Here is a 15,730-nt window from a genome sequence, read left to right as displayed (position 1 = left end):
CGCAGTTTTCTGGTCAACCATGAGCACGTGTGGCATCTACCGTGCACAGATTCTGTGGCACCCTAAGTGATGAGCGACAATTTCGTGCAAAATTGAACGAGCCGCTTCTGTCGAATGATACGATCCACCTTCTGTTTCAGCGCCTCTTTTATGACGGAAGAACGTTCTGATCTCTCTTTGTCACAGACATCTGTCATTGGGTTTCCGATGTAGAGATTGAACCGTTGCGGCGAAAGATTACAAACCTGTCATACACTTTTTTTAATCCGAGCACTTCCCTCTTGGTCTTCCAGTCTTACTGTTCCCTCTGGGTTCTTGAACATAATGTACGTTACCCGTCTTCCCCTATGGCTTACCTATTTTTTTCTCAGAAGTTCGAACATCTTGCACTATTTGACACTGACGAATGCTTTTTCCAGGTCGACAAACGCTATGAACATGTCTTGATTCTCCTTCAGCCACTCTTCCATTACATACCGCAACGTCAGAACTGCATCTCTGGTGCCTTTACTTTCCTAAGGCCAAATTAATCGTCGTCTTACAGATCCTCAGCTTTCTTTTCTCTTCTTCTGCACATTATTCTTGGATGCATGAGCTACTAAGCTGATTGTGCGACAATTCTCGCAACCTTCGCCTCTTGCTATCTTCGGAACTGTGTGGATGATGTTTTCCCGAAAGTCAGATGGTATATCGCCACTCTCATACGTTGTATACAACAGCGTGAATAGTCGTTTTGTTGTCACTTACCCCTTGATTTTAGAACGGCCTAAGCAGAATTGAGAGGACGGAGTATACAGCAAGGGAATGCGCTCATCTCTTATGGAGAAGCTGTTCACATGATTATGCGGCTCTCCACAAACTTACAGCTGCGGCATCGGTCGATATGAGCTGAGAGCGATAGTCTTACTTATCTCTCAACAACGCGACGCTAGAGGCTTTGTAGCTTCCCCATTCAGATTTGTCTGCTGAGCTCCTGGTTCAAGATCTAAAATGAGGGTGACCTGAAAGAACAACCTCAGAGTGTTGAGTTGAGCGGTTGGCAAAACGAGGCCACATCCAGCCGACAGAAGCGGGCGACGCTTGTGTACCGTACTTCAGCTGGCGGTCTGTTGGGAAACCTCGTATCCTTAAGCGTAATTGCACGACATGCGACGTTTTTCTCGCACTTGGAATTTTGCAGGAGCTTCTCTGCACATTTTTACAACGTAACTTTTGATTTAAAACAAATGTGCCATCTATGTCTCAGTACGGCGAAAGTAAAAATGAAGAAGAGTTTGGTTAGGTGGCCTCCTGTTCTGTTAATTTACAGTTTTTCCGTTTAATTGGACAACAGAAGTCTGGTACTCGGAGGATGCCATTTTAATTAACTATTTCACATGAAGGGATTAGTTATATACCACAAATTCATTACTCTAATTGACAGTACCGCACTGATTTTCGTATTTACTTGTTACTGTTGCGATCTTCAGTCCGAAGACTGGGTTGAAGCAGCTCTCCATGCTACTCCATTCTGTACAAGGCTCTTCATCTCCGAATGATGTGCAAGGCTCTTCATCTCCGAATAATTACTGCAACTTATATCATTCTGAATAAGCTTACTGTTTCATCTGTTGATTTCTCCCTGCAATTTTTACTCCATACACTTGCCTGCTGATGCCTTGATTTCTCTTATTGTGTCCTATCAACCGTCCTAGTCAGGTTGTGCCACGTATTTCTTTTGTCCCCATTTCTAATCAGTGCTGCCTCACCAATTACGTGATCTACCCATCTAATCTTCAGCATTCTTCTGTAGCACCACATTTCAAAACCTTCCACTTTCTTCTTGTCAAAATCGTCTATCGTCTATGAATTACTTCTACACCTGGCTACACTCCATAAAACACTTTCAGAAAAGACTTCCTAACACTTGAATCTATATTCGATGTCTACCAATTTTCCTTCTTCAGAAACACTTTTCTTATCATTGCCAGTATATTTTATATCGTCTTTCCTTCAGCCATCATCAGTTATTTTGCTGCCCAAATAATAAAATTCGTCTACTACTTTAAGTCTCTCTTTTCCTTGTCTTATTCCCTCAGCATCAAATGATTTTTCGAGTAGTTCCATTATCTTTGTTTTGATTTTATTGATGTTCATCTTATATCCCCTTTTCAAGGCACTGTCCAATCCGTTCAACTGCCTTTCCAGGTCTTTTTCTGTCTCAGGCAGAATTACAATGTCATTAGCGAACCTCAAAGTTTTTATTTCTTCTCCATGAACTTTAATTCCTACTCCAAATTTGTCTTTGGTCATGACCCTAGACTCTGATAACTACCGTCTGGTTTCTGCACACGTTGTTAATAGCTTTTTGGTGCCTGTATTTTACCTGTGTTACCTTCAGAATTTCGAAAGGAGTATTCCAGTCACCTTGGTAAAAAGTTTTCTCTAAGTCTACAAAAACTATAAATCTAAGTTTATCTTTCCTTAACCTATCATCTATAATCTGTAGGATCAGTATTGCCTCGCGTGTTCCTCTATTTCTCCGGAATCCGAGCTGGTCTTTCCCGAGGTCAGCTTTTACCAGTATTTCCATTCTTCTGCAAAGAATTGGTGTTAATATTCTGCAATCACGATTTATTATACTGATAGTTTGGTAATTTCACAACTATTACACGTGTTTTCTTTGGAACTGGAATGAGGCTATTATAATGATTTCAAAGTCTTAGGGTATTTCGCCTGTCTTATACATCTTGCACACCAGATGGAAGAGTTTTGTTACGGGTGGCTCTCCCAAGACGGTCAGTAGTTCAGACGGACTGTCGTCTACTCCCAGGGCCTTGTTCCGACTCAGAGCTTTCAGCGATCAGTCAAGTTCTTCTTGCAGTATTATATCTCCCACCTCACATTCATCACCTCTTTCGTTTCTACTATTGCCCTCAAATACATCTTCCTTCTATAGACCCTCTATGTACTCTTTCCACCTTCCAGCCTTCCGTTCCTTGTTTAGGACCGTTTCCCATCTGAGATCTTGAAATTCATACAGCTACTTCTCTTTTCTCCAAAGGCCTCTAATTTTCCTGAAGGCGGTGTGTATCTTTCTCCTAGTGATACATGCTTCTAAAACCATACCTGCTTAGCCGTTTTCCACTCATTTTTTATTCCCTTTCGCCAGCTTCATATGCGGAATTTTTATGTTTTTTTTCCTTTTATCAATCAAATTCACTATCTCCTGTGTCATCCAATATTATTTGCCCTACTTCCTTTGAAAGAGAAGGCAGTTGCAGCCTGACACGTTTTCAGACTGTCAATTCCTGTCAGTTATTGCTTGTGATGTGTGTCGTCTGAATGCCATCGATGTCTTTAATGTTTGTAATACTTTTGTGTGTAATTTATGCCCGTGACGCAGGTGTTAGGCTGTCGCTGCAGCCGCTGTTCTATCGGATATGTAGTGTCGCGCAGGGCCCCGGCAGCCGATGACAGGTTGCGCGTGCCCGCTATCTGCCAATTTGGAGTGACATCCTCCCGCGACGCGGGTCCGCATTTCTCCTGTCATCTGGCGCGCCAGCTGCGTCCCATATAGCCGCCTGTCGATACATCGACAGCTGCATGTTAGAGCTTCGACCGCAGGTCCACTGCCGCTTGCCATTCTATAGCGCTGTCCAGCTTGTCGAATGTACGGACATTTCAGTCCCTGCAGACGGCGCCGGCCTGAGTGGCGGAGCGGTTCTAGGCGCTACAGTCTGGAACCGCGCGACCGCTACGGTCGCAGGTTCGAATCCTGCCTCGGGAATGGATGTGTGTGATGTCCTTAGGTTAGTTAGGTTTAAGTAGTTCTAAGTTCTAGGGGGCTGATGACCTCAGCTGTTAAGTCCCATAGTGCTCAGAGCCATTTGAATCAACCTACAGACGGCAAACTCACACACTGTATTCCCTTACGTACGTGTGGGGCACTGGCATTTAATTTGCTTAACTTCGAGTACTGTCTCGGCCGTCTTATCCGAAGAGACACGCAGAGTTAAAATCCGTCAGTGAACACTGAGCCCACCCAAGTTAATGAAAGGAGCACTGATATTAGGAAGACAGATAGGCGTGTAATTTTAAGACTTTAAACATATTTCTCAGATACTGTTTCGTATAACTTCCCTATTTTTTTTCTTAAAACATAATAGCCACAATGTTAGATCACGGTCTTTACAGTGTGAGGTCAATATTCCAGGTAGACCTTTTATGAGATCAGCAATGGTGTCACTTACTTTTTTCTTCGAAAATGTAATTTTCACTCTGTACTGGAGTGTAAGCTGATACAAAACTTCCTGGCTGATTAAAATTGTGTGCTAGGCAGGGACTCGAACGTGGGACTTGTGCATTTTACGGGCAGTGCTCCACGAACTTTTTTTTTTCCCAAATGTCAGAACCCAGTACACTAAAGTTTTCTGTCTTCAGCTTTTCTTCTTTACAAAATTCTCTCTATAGCTCATTATCAACAATGCAAGTCATGGGAGGTTCCATTTTGTCAAGATAACACCTGGTGATTTAAAAAAATACCTTAACACTTACATAATGTACATATTTTATTTTCATTAATAAATTGATCACAATGAACAAAAGTCATGGTCTTCTGACAAGTAATGACATTGGCTACAAGCTTAAGGATATTAACTATACTTGAGTAGATCTTCTGAAATAATTTAGCTACCTATTTACAGGTCCTTCTCACTCTTTCCATCTGCACTGTACCTCTACAACGTGCAATAACACACGCAGCCAGTACACTGATGACCTGATTCTGTTGTAGTCTGGGAGATTTTCAATTGGTCCAACAGCAGCCAATGGTGGGCAGTGATCATATATATACTTCATTCCAATATCTCTTACATGTTTTGCTGTTACAGATTCAATTCTAGCAATCAATTCATGAGTTGGGAACCTCCTGTTATAGAGAAGCATCTGCCTTCCTATGTCTTCACAAACAGGCGTTGACCCGTCAAGCTGTAAAAGGATATTTGTCTTCAACATGTTACGAGCACGTTCCACCTCAGACTCTTAAGCTGTCGGCACACGGACCGTGAATCCGTACCTTGAGCGTTGAGCGTGCAGAGTTTCTGACGTCATAGCGTGGAACAGCACGCTCGGGAGTCTTTCCGAACGTGCAGAGCAGTATTTGGCATGTCAGATATTCCGAGCGTGCGTCTGAGCGTTGACCAATGAGATGGCACAACGCCACCCACGTCACAACCACGCCGTCTGCCTTCAGTACAGAGTTGTGAGGCGCCATATTGGCGTTCATTTCAAGCCTGTATGTATATATTCCTATTGTGAGCTCCAGCAAATTGAGAATCACTGGAAAACCCGTTGTTAATTGTGTGATTCGTTCCAATAAAATAATGAAAAACATCATATTCGTGGCAAAAGAATTATTGTAACTTGCGTATTATGAGAGTAGGCTATATGAAGGCAGCGACACACCGAAGATCCACCCAAAATGCATGGTTCTTCGTACAATTTGTTATAATTAAATTGCAATTAATAACAATTATCTACGATTAACGTTTTTAGCGAGAGGGAAAACAATATTTTTAAATAAGAACGTGGAATTGTTAGTTTAGTGTAATGAGTAGCATCTCTGTCTAGTAGCAATCCTTTCACAGTCAGCCTTCGGCGGCGCAGCGGTTCGGACGGTGTTTACGTCCCTGCCGCACGTCTGCGCGAGAGGTGTTTACGTTACGTGTGTAGCGGTGTGTGGCGGTATACATAGAACGAATCATGGCTTTGTCGTTCCGCAAATCGACACTGAAATTTAGTTTTGCTAACGAATATGCTCGACCGAAGGCTTACGAGATCGAACGTTATTTACGGGACGAGGTGAAAATCGAACCTGACGTTCTAGTTGGAATACACTTATCTATAGTCAGCAGCGTGGTCTATGTGAAGCTCATAAATGAAGCGGCATGTGACGAACTACTACTTCGACACCGACAAGGACTTCGTTTCTGTCATTCGGACGGGAATGTTGGAGCGGTAACTGTTGAACACGCCTGCATGGGCCTCCGAACGATCCGCGTATTTGAGCTTCCATTCGAAGTGCCAGAAGAATTGGTGACAGACGCCCTGCGTCCTTACGGAACGGTCCTATCTCACGTGGCTGAAAAATGGGCGAGTTTCAAGACGTAGCCGGCCAAAGTGGCCGTGCGGTTAAAGGCGCTGCAGTCTGGAACCGCAAGACCGCTACGGTCGCAGGTTCGAATCCTGCCTCGGGCATGGATGTTTGTGATGTCCTTAGGTTAGTTAGGTTTAACTAGTTCTAAGTTCTAGGGGACTAATGACCTCAGCAGTTGAGTCCCATAGTGCTCAGAGCCATTTGAGCCAGCCATTCAAGACGTATCCTGTCCTCAATGGCGTCAGACAAATACGGATCGAACTCCGAAAACACGTCCCGTCATACTTGTACATCGCCGGTTGTCGGGCGATTGTCATTTAAGACGGACAACCAAGGACGTGCTCTGGATGTGGGAAGGAGGGACACATACGTTCTGAGTGTGCTCAACGAAGGTTATTACAGCTGCCACGGGATGATCCACCCCTCACGCCGCATCCGACTGTGCTCCCCATGACTTACGTCGCCGCATTACGCGATGACGTGGGCCGCGAGACAGACGCGTACCAGAAAACACAGATAGCGACGGATCGTGGCGAGTTACAGAAAGACGACGTTGCGGTGGACCGCCTGCAGCAGTCACAGGACGCCCTCTCTTCGGTTCCGCTTGCGGCCCCTTCAGATAACGCACTTGGAGACGTCGATCATACGGCGGCGCATGATTCCGACGTCCCCCACGAACAACTGGGGACCATGCTGACCTCTGATTCCGAGGCCCGGCAACGTAAACAGCGATCACCAAAACGCCGGAAGAAGCGTCGCCTCACGGTGGAGAACGACCACTCTGATCTAGCAGACAATTCTGAGAAGTTTACGGGTACAGAACAGACGACCATGGATACAGAAGAACTGCCTAGCGTGGATGCAACGGTGGCCAGCGGGACGGCGGCACGACCTACCGCTGACGATGCTCCAGACACAGCGAAGGCGCTCGATCGACGGCAACAGGCTACTGAGGAGGCTACGGCGCCTGCACCGCACGACAACGATGGGACGCTAGGGGACTGGTCAGAAGACCCACCCCCGTGGGGAACTGATGATGCTAGAGGAACTGCTCCCACGCACTCTCCCGGTGTAAGACCGGAAGGGTGCACGGAATAACGGCAGACCATATGAGGGTACGGCGGGGGACGTTAGTACGACAGCAGCCTATGTACGGAAGAATTAGCGACCGTACGGTGCCCTATCTACGTTGACAGCCATGCAACAAGCTTATCGGATAGGGTCTGTTAACATCAATAGCATTGGGACGCCGATAAAAATCAAGATGCTCAGTGACATGATAAAGGCTGCGGATTTAGACATAGCACTATTACAAGAAGTTCGGGTACTTCCCCCCTCGGACTTTTATAGTTACGACATTTACTGTTCCCCGTGTGACGAGAGGGGCGTTGGCACAGCTATTCTATTAAAGGAAGGGATACGTGCAGACGAAGTGGAATATTTGCCTTCTGCCCGTGGTACGGCCGTGACCATAGGTGGAATACGTTTCATCAACATATACGCACCGTCAGGCTCGGATAAGAGAAGGGACAGAGCAGATTTTTACGCCCATGAGGTTACACCGTTGTTCCAGGGACGATACGATGGTTGCATACTCGGCGGAGACTTTAATTGTGTGCTCGATAGAAAGGACCAACAACCTAACTATACTACTAGCCAAGAACTTAGGGAGCTGGTCAACGGGATGGAATTAGTCGATACATGGGACCTGAAGTATCGAAACCAACCAGGATATACATTTTTTACTAGCCACTCCGCGGGCCGTTTGGACCGGATCTACGTTTCAAGGGCGTTAGCAACGTCGACGGTGGACGCAGAAATATGGCCGACGGCATTTACAGACCACGAGGCATATATTTGTACGGTTAACCTTAATAGACAGCAGGTGTGGAGACGGAGGGGTAATTGGAAGATGAACGTCTCCCGCCTGCGAGATGCAGAATGCCGACGCATGGTGGAGGACGCGTGACATGGCTGCCTCCGTCGACGAAATTCTTTCGGTTCTGTCCTGCAGTGGTGGATCGAGTGCGCGAAGCCAGCTTTACGGAGGACGTTAATAGGTTACGGGAAGGAAGTTTCTCAATGGCAGCGCACGACCACTGAGTTTTACTTTACGGCTCTCCGGGAACTGTTAGCTCAACCACCTACACCAGAACGCCAGACGGCCGTCCACCGAGTTAAAGCGAAGCTGGTACAACTTGCGACGCAGAGGATGGCAGGTACGATGATACGCGCGAGGTCGCAGGATTTCCTGCCCAACGAGGTTCCCTCGATGCATTATGTGATAAAGGAAAGACGAAGAAGACGCAGGAATTTAATACATGAAATCGATCTCGGCGATGGCCGTCGTTTTACAACACAGAGGGGCATAGCACAGGCGTTCACGGATCATTTTAGCAGATTCTATGCGAGCAACGGGGAGGGTCAGAGGGAGCTGGGGAACGTCCTGGAAGAGATCCCAGACGCGACGAGTGTGAACGGGGAAGCGGACGGGTTATCTGAAATTACGTGTGAAGAGCTGGAGGAAGCAATTACACGAGGTGCTTGCAACAAGTCCCCAGGTCCAGACGGATTCCCGTTGGAATTTTACCGTGCCTTTGTGACCATTATGGCACCGATGTGGCTATGTATGTTTAATGAGCTTCTGCAGCAAGAAGTACCGGTTCACATTCAATTCACGGAAGGGCACATGATACCAATACCGAAGCCCCGTGGTGGCAAACGGCCTTGTGATTATCGCCCCTTGACCCTCCTTAACAGTGACTACAAGATCTTCATGCGCATCATGGGAAGTGGTATCAAAAAGTCGCTGGAGAATCGAATACATGCCGATCAGACTTGTCTTGGCGGCATCAGTAATATCCACAGAGCCTTGGGAGACTATCGTGACGTCGTCGCCCTCGCGGCTGCATGCCGCCTCCGGGGGGCGATGGTTGCAGTAGATTTCGATCATGCTTTTGATCGCGTGGATCATGTGTACCTCGCGGCGGTGATGAATAGGATGGGTGTCTCGCCATTATTGACCAATGCTGTGATGCGTTTGTTGCACGGCGCCAGATCAGCGATGGTGGTCAACGGAGGGAGAACTGAGTATTTTAAGATCTTAAGATCAGTGAGACAGGGTTGCCCCTCGTCGATCCTCCTTTATGCAATCGCCTTAGAACCGTGCCTCGCAGGCCTTCGCCGCCGTCTTAGCGGGATCTCCCTACGGCAATTATCATTCAAATGCAGAGCATACGCGGATGATATTGTGTTCCTCGTAAGGAATGAGAGGGAGACTCAAACAGCACTGGATTGGCTACATACGTATGGGATGGCAGCTGGAAGTGTGGTCAACTACCGAAAATCACAATTCATGCATGTGGGCCGTGGACTAGAACCAGGAACGGAAGGACCCTTACCTGCGGTGGAAACCCTCCGCTGTTTGGGTATCACCTTTCATAAAGAGACAGCGAGAACGGCTGCGGACAACTACCGAAGATTGTTACTCAGAGTCCGCACGGCAGTACGACTTAACGCCCTACGGTCGATGGATATGCTGCAGCGAGTGTTACTCGTCAACCTTTATCTCGCGCCCATGATGTGCCACCTGACGCACCTTCTTCCCTTGACGCGCACGGTGGCTATGAGGATTCAGGCGGCTTTTGGGTACTATGTGTGCCTGGGACAACTCTTTAAGGTACAGTACAACACTCTTACCCTCCCAGCGCGAGAGGGGGGCGTTGGTTTAGTGAACGTGCACGAGAAGGCGCGTGCCATGTATATTAATACTATGCTCAAACGGTGGCGCAACAGGAATCACTCGCTTACGGGGACGATCATCGAAGAACTCGTACCCACATCGCATCTTCCTCCAGTCAGTGTCGGCCATATATCACCCCCTTTAACGTATGTGCGCACGTTCCTCGTGGAACACAGTTACGTTCGCGAGCGTTTACCGACGACCCGACAGTCGACATCGAAGGACGTGTACCATCTGCTTCTTCGACAGATCGCCCGGAATAGGGTGGAACGCAAACATCCAGCTGTTAATTGGCACGTGGTGTGGCGCACGGTCCACCACCCCCACCTACCTACATCTGTCAGGTCAACATGTACATTGTCGTCAACAGAAAATACCCTACAAATGATAAAAAGTACGCAATACATTTGGCGGATTCGCCCTTGTGTCAGCAATGCGGCGTGCTGGATACGGACGACCATCGACTGGTCTGCGGCGAGGCATTGGCTGTCTGGACTCTCGCAAGAAAGATAATAGCGTTCATGCGGCGCACTATCTATACAGCAGTCTGTTCTGACATAGTATTTTTTCCAGAGGAAACGTATTTTCCGCGTCATAAGACGAATGTAGTGGCGTGGATCACAGGTATGACGGTCCATTACATCTATAGAGACACACGTACGAACTTACTGAACGTCCTGGATTACTGGCAATACTATCAAGATGGACACACGAAACTATTACGGCTACAAAAGTACAAGGATTGGTATGCCAATTTCCTGGTAACGGTATTTGCGGACCCGCCATATACTTGGGGTGTGCCGGGTGCGCAAAGATGAGCGGCGGTGCTTTCGTTGTGAAACCGACCAAGTAATGTGATCGACTAAGAACACTATGCGAGTATGCGACCTATGAAAAACTCACGCTTGAACAGTTAGCAATTGGATGCACTTCAAATTTTGTTTTCATATCCATAAATACTTTTCTTTAGGGTGCCGGAAGTGGCCCCATTTTGATTTTGTTGTTATTTCATGCTGCATGGTAGGACGGCAGCGAGGTTCCTTCCAGGACAGTTATCATGTGTCAGGACGTACTATGTTTATTTTGTGAATAATAAAGGTTTCTGTTTCTCCTTTCTCTTACCTTCCTTCATATATATATATATATATATATATATATATATATATATATATATATATATATATATATATATATATAAAGTGAAGCTTCTAAGTTGTTGCAGTCACCAAGGAAGGAACACAGCAAGTCAAGTGTTAGTTTTTGAAAATTAAATTTTTGGCCGCTTTTGCTGCCTTGTAAAAAAAAAAGTTGGTAGAGCACTTGCCCGCGAAAGGCAAAGGTCCCGAGTTCAAGTCTCGGTCGGGCACACAGTAAAAAAAAAAAAAAAAAAGGGGGGGCAGTGGTTCGCGACCCAATCCTTACAAATTTTTTTTCCTAACATTCGCGTTTTTATTTAGTTCTGATACTTTATTATTAGTTTAATGTAAGTATATGCTATAATATTTGATGTTATGTAAATATAAGTTCACCTTTTTTTGAAGAGTGACTTAGTTCGATTGGCTTAATTGCAGGACAGCTTGCGCTATTTGTATAAAGATATTTTGCTCCTTTTTCTTTTACGCTTCGTAATTCACATGTTGCAAAGATTCTGCTACTGGGTAGGAACGGTGATCAAGTAAGACTGATCGTGGGATTTTACTAAAATATGGGAATGATGAAATAATGTTTATCTTATGCGGAGAAGTATTCCAAATTTGTACCGCACTGTTTGTAATGGAACTTTTATAAGCCTGTGTCCTTATTGATTGGACATGGTACTTTCCTTTTCGTGGACGATGGAGGAAATGTGCGTTTTAATAGAGCTAACGCGGGAATTTTAAGCGCGCCCGTTGAGTGAACAGTGTGATTACGAACTAGAAACATCCCTCAACTAGTGCGTTGCGATGGCGTATACCACGTTGGGGCCCACGTACCGTATGTACAAGTCGCATCGTTTCTGAGCGTTCAGCGGCACGTTGAACTCGGCACGCTCAACGTTAACGTTCGACAGCACGGTCCGTGTGCCGCCGGCTTTACTTCTGTACATATACGCATCCATTCAGTTTCAATATTGTACATCATATCTTCACATTTCAGTGGGTCACACACAAAATATATGCCCCAAAGACCTGTGTCTTTGTAGCAAGTGTTAAATGACTGGAAAGTATGTGCTAGGTTATCTTGTGCTGCAGCTGCTGCTAAGCGTGATGAATTGTTGACTCCAGCTCCCTGTGTTCTTGTCCATGCACCAGTTAAGGTATTAGCAACCATCAATGGAATGTTGTCTGCATCTGCCCATCCACAAGCCTCTACAGCAATTGCAACATGTGCATGTGGGATTGAATCATCCCTCACACGGATCTCCGATCCAGTAAACCTGCATGGGGTTGGAATGGGAATTTCGCCACTGTAAGAGCCACTAAGGCTGCTAAAATTTTTCTCTGTCAATTTTACTAAGTCGTCATGAGTTTATTGCACCTGCACCATACATAACCATCCTTGGAGGCTTGTAACGGGTCTTTATAAAGTCTGATAAATCTTGACGAGATATAGATTAGATGTTTTTCGTAGGGCCCAGAATTGTTCTGCCCAGTGCTGTGCCCTGATACGCTGTTGCATGCAAGTGATCAAACACTACTTCCTGCAAATTAATTTCCACTTCTTGCATTTCACGGAGAATAACATCTCTCTCCCTCTCAATCTCTTGTTCTCCCAGCCGGGAATTCAATATGATATCAGAAAGTATTTCAACACATTTGGGAACCTCCTCTGCGAGGCACATTGCATAAAACACAGTTTGTTCAAGGGACGTGTATGCTTTAAGGTGGGCACCCATATTCTCAATCTCAAGTTCTAAATCCGTCTGAGATCTTTTCAATGCGCCTTCAAATGCCATATGCTCCAAAAAGTGAGCTAGACCATTCGTACTGTCTGTCTCATAACGCGATCCCGCATTAATCCACAAACCAACTGTAGCGGTTAAACCACCACTATCTTCTGTTGCAAACACGGAAGCCGTTATGAACGAACTGAGCTACCGAAGCACGCGCCACGACACGACCTCACAGCTTTACTTACGACGCGACTTCGCATTCTCGTCCAGGGTTCGAGTTCCGGTATCTCACAGTTTCCATCTGCCAGGAAGTTTCGCTTTTTACCTGTCTGCACCTATTGTCAATATTCGTAAGACCCTAATCAATGATTGAGGGTTATGTAACATTTACAGGAAGATGGTTAAAAAACCGTAACGAGGTTGAGATATGTACTTATCAATTGGATATTTCGTGCTATCACCATTATGCAACTTACACGTCTTCTATCAGTACTTCAAACGCACAAAGGCAAACAAGATAACGCTGCGAAATATCTATACAAATAAGTGAGATTTTTCTTCTACGTCGATTTAAAAAGAAATTCCGGGTCTTCGGAAGCACAGGCATGTTACACCAAATTACTTTTATCATCGAACTCTACAGCGTTACTAATAGACACGCAGAATTCCATGCAGTAGACAATGCATGACCCATAGCAACATAAATAGACCTTTTATAATTTCACATAACGATGTTTTATGATAATGAACGTGTTCTTAATTTCTTGTAGATATTACAAATGACGCCCAGATGATGAGATAAAAATTCCCCTTCGGTACATCAATAATACTTGTTTCTAAAGTAATCATTTCACTAGACTTCCTTCTCTTTGGACAAAAGAAACTAAATAGCACAAGCGAATTGCGGGTCACCTTTCATACACGTAGTCGACTCAGTCAATAGCGAATTTCAGAGGTTAAACAGTGCTGCTTGATGAATGTTCTGATCGAAGGAACTACTGATTTACAGTGTCTCATTACAGCTCGTACCATGAGACAATGGAAATGTGTTCTTTACAAATACGACTTGTTTTTCGTATTACACACGTTTCGAGTCGTATGGGAGTATTGGCAACGCTATACACGCTGAAAAGAAAATATTAGTAACAAGCCGAACGAATTACCTTGTAAAGAGACCACGCGTTTCGCAATACACAGAATTCAATAGTTTTTAGATTTAGGGGTCTCCCTGGGTAAACTAACAAGTAAGAGGCCATGTAACGCTGTAACTTCCCAAGACCAGAAGCAACTTAACTTCACCATCATTGTCCTCGCACGAGAATACTGTTACCTTATGTACGGTTAAGGTTACAACACGAAGTCGATAGATTACGGAAGGGACCTAGCAAGAAAATTTGTGGCAAATGGTAATGCTTTATGTTTGACTATCGAAGTTATAGACAAACTTAAGGTAATGGTTGATTTAACATTGGATTACCACTTGAAAAATTACTGCAATCCGTTATGGATTTAATTTGGACAATTTTAGTTTTGTTTCCAGTGAAAACTTATGTAGGTCTGTACAAAATCTGTACGCAAATGGTGGATAATATTACTGCAAATACCGGAATGGGTCATAAGGGATTAAAATATCAATGTACTCGTCAAACACGTAAGAAGTACAGTATGATGCAGTTAGGCATCTAAAATGCCAAAATAAAGTGAGCCGTAAGTGATCCTAGGAAAGCAATAATAAGGCGATGGACTCCCAAAAAAATCTGGTCCACAAAATCACAAAGTCTGTATGATGCCAATAATAGGAAATTGGTATATAGTTCTTCGACTTTCGCCATTAATTAATTTAAACTGTTGTTGGAAACATACAAAAAGCCACCTATGGGTTCGTATTTCTCTGCTATAGTCGTCAGTGATCCGTGTTGCGTTACCTCGGTAGCATTTTTGCTGCAACAATGCGTTCGTGGAGTTTCGGAAATTGCTTAACTTTGTGGATGTTTAGCTTGCACGTCGGACTTTAATTACTGAAAATGGTTCTTCCAAATGTTGATTTAGGTCTGATTTCATTTCTGTCGTGTAAGGCGATCGATAACTTTTTTCAGCACTCTTCTTCAATACTGCTCCACTGATAAAATTTTTGCTATCGATTACACGTTCGCGAGACATGTGACGTCAAGAAAGACAGTTTAGGCATACATACACCTAGCCACTTGTAGCCTAATCTTGCTCCAATAAATCTCACAGAAATAATATACCTACGACCCGCGTAACCGGCGAATGGATAACCACCTAGTCAACTGTGCATTGAATTGTTTCACAGCAGCAACAATCAGTAGTGACTGAGCACGGATATGTGCAGTTTCCGCTGGAAGAAGAAGGTGCCCTCAGACATAACAGGTGTTCATTTTTTTTATTGTTATCTGTCGACATAAAGTACTTGATTGATCAAATGATGAAATGAAAACTAGCTGTTTATATATATGGCTACCATACCTGAAAATTATTTTTACTGGAATACATAGTAGGAGGAAATTTCACTGTACGAGGAGAAAATGAGATGACATTTTCTTGTATAGAAACTGACAACAGAAAGTAGCCCTCTAGGTGTGAAGTTCGTTGTGTGACAAGATTTTTTAGCTTTCACTATTGACACGTAGTTAGCTGAGCGTGCCGATAGCGTGTCCTGTGCGCTACCTTGTGGTCTGTGCATAACGCCCTGTTAGGGTTAAGATAGCTGAAAACATGGTTGACTACATTTCAAGCTACACTACTGGCAATTAAAATTGCTACACCACGAAGATGACGTGCTACAGACGCGAAATTTAACCAACAGGAAGAAGACGCTGTGATATGCAAATGATTAGGTTTTCAAAGCATTCACCCAAGGTTGGCGCGGGTGGCAACACCTACAACGTGCTGACATGAGGAAAGTTTCCAACCGATTGCTCATACACAAACAGCAGTTGACCGGCGGTGCCTGGTGAAA

General features: G+C 44.8%; 1 pseudogene; it reads right to left on the bottom strand.

Annotated features, from left to right (window-relative positions):
- Positions 1–4,654: 4,654 nt before the first annotated feature.
- The window catches only part of LOC126450161 (mitochondrial-processing peptidase subunit beta-like), an 82,401-nt pseudogene continuing 71,325 nt past the window's right edge, over positions 4,655–15,730 (bottom strand).

This window comes from Schistocerca serialis, chromosome 1 (assembly GCF_023864345.2).
Source record: "Schistocerca serialis cubense isolate TAMUIC-IGC-003099 chromosome 1, iqSchSeri2.2, whole genome shotgun sequence".
Lineage (NCBI taxonomy): Eukaryota > Metazoa > Arthropoda > Insecta > Orthoptera > Acrididae > Schistocerca > Schistocerca serialis.
The sequence above is the reverse complement of the archived record's forward strand: the minus strand, read 5'-3'. Positions and strand labels throughout refer to the sequence as shown.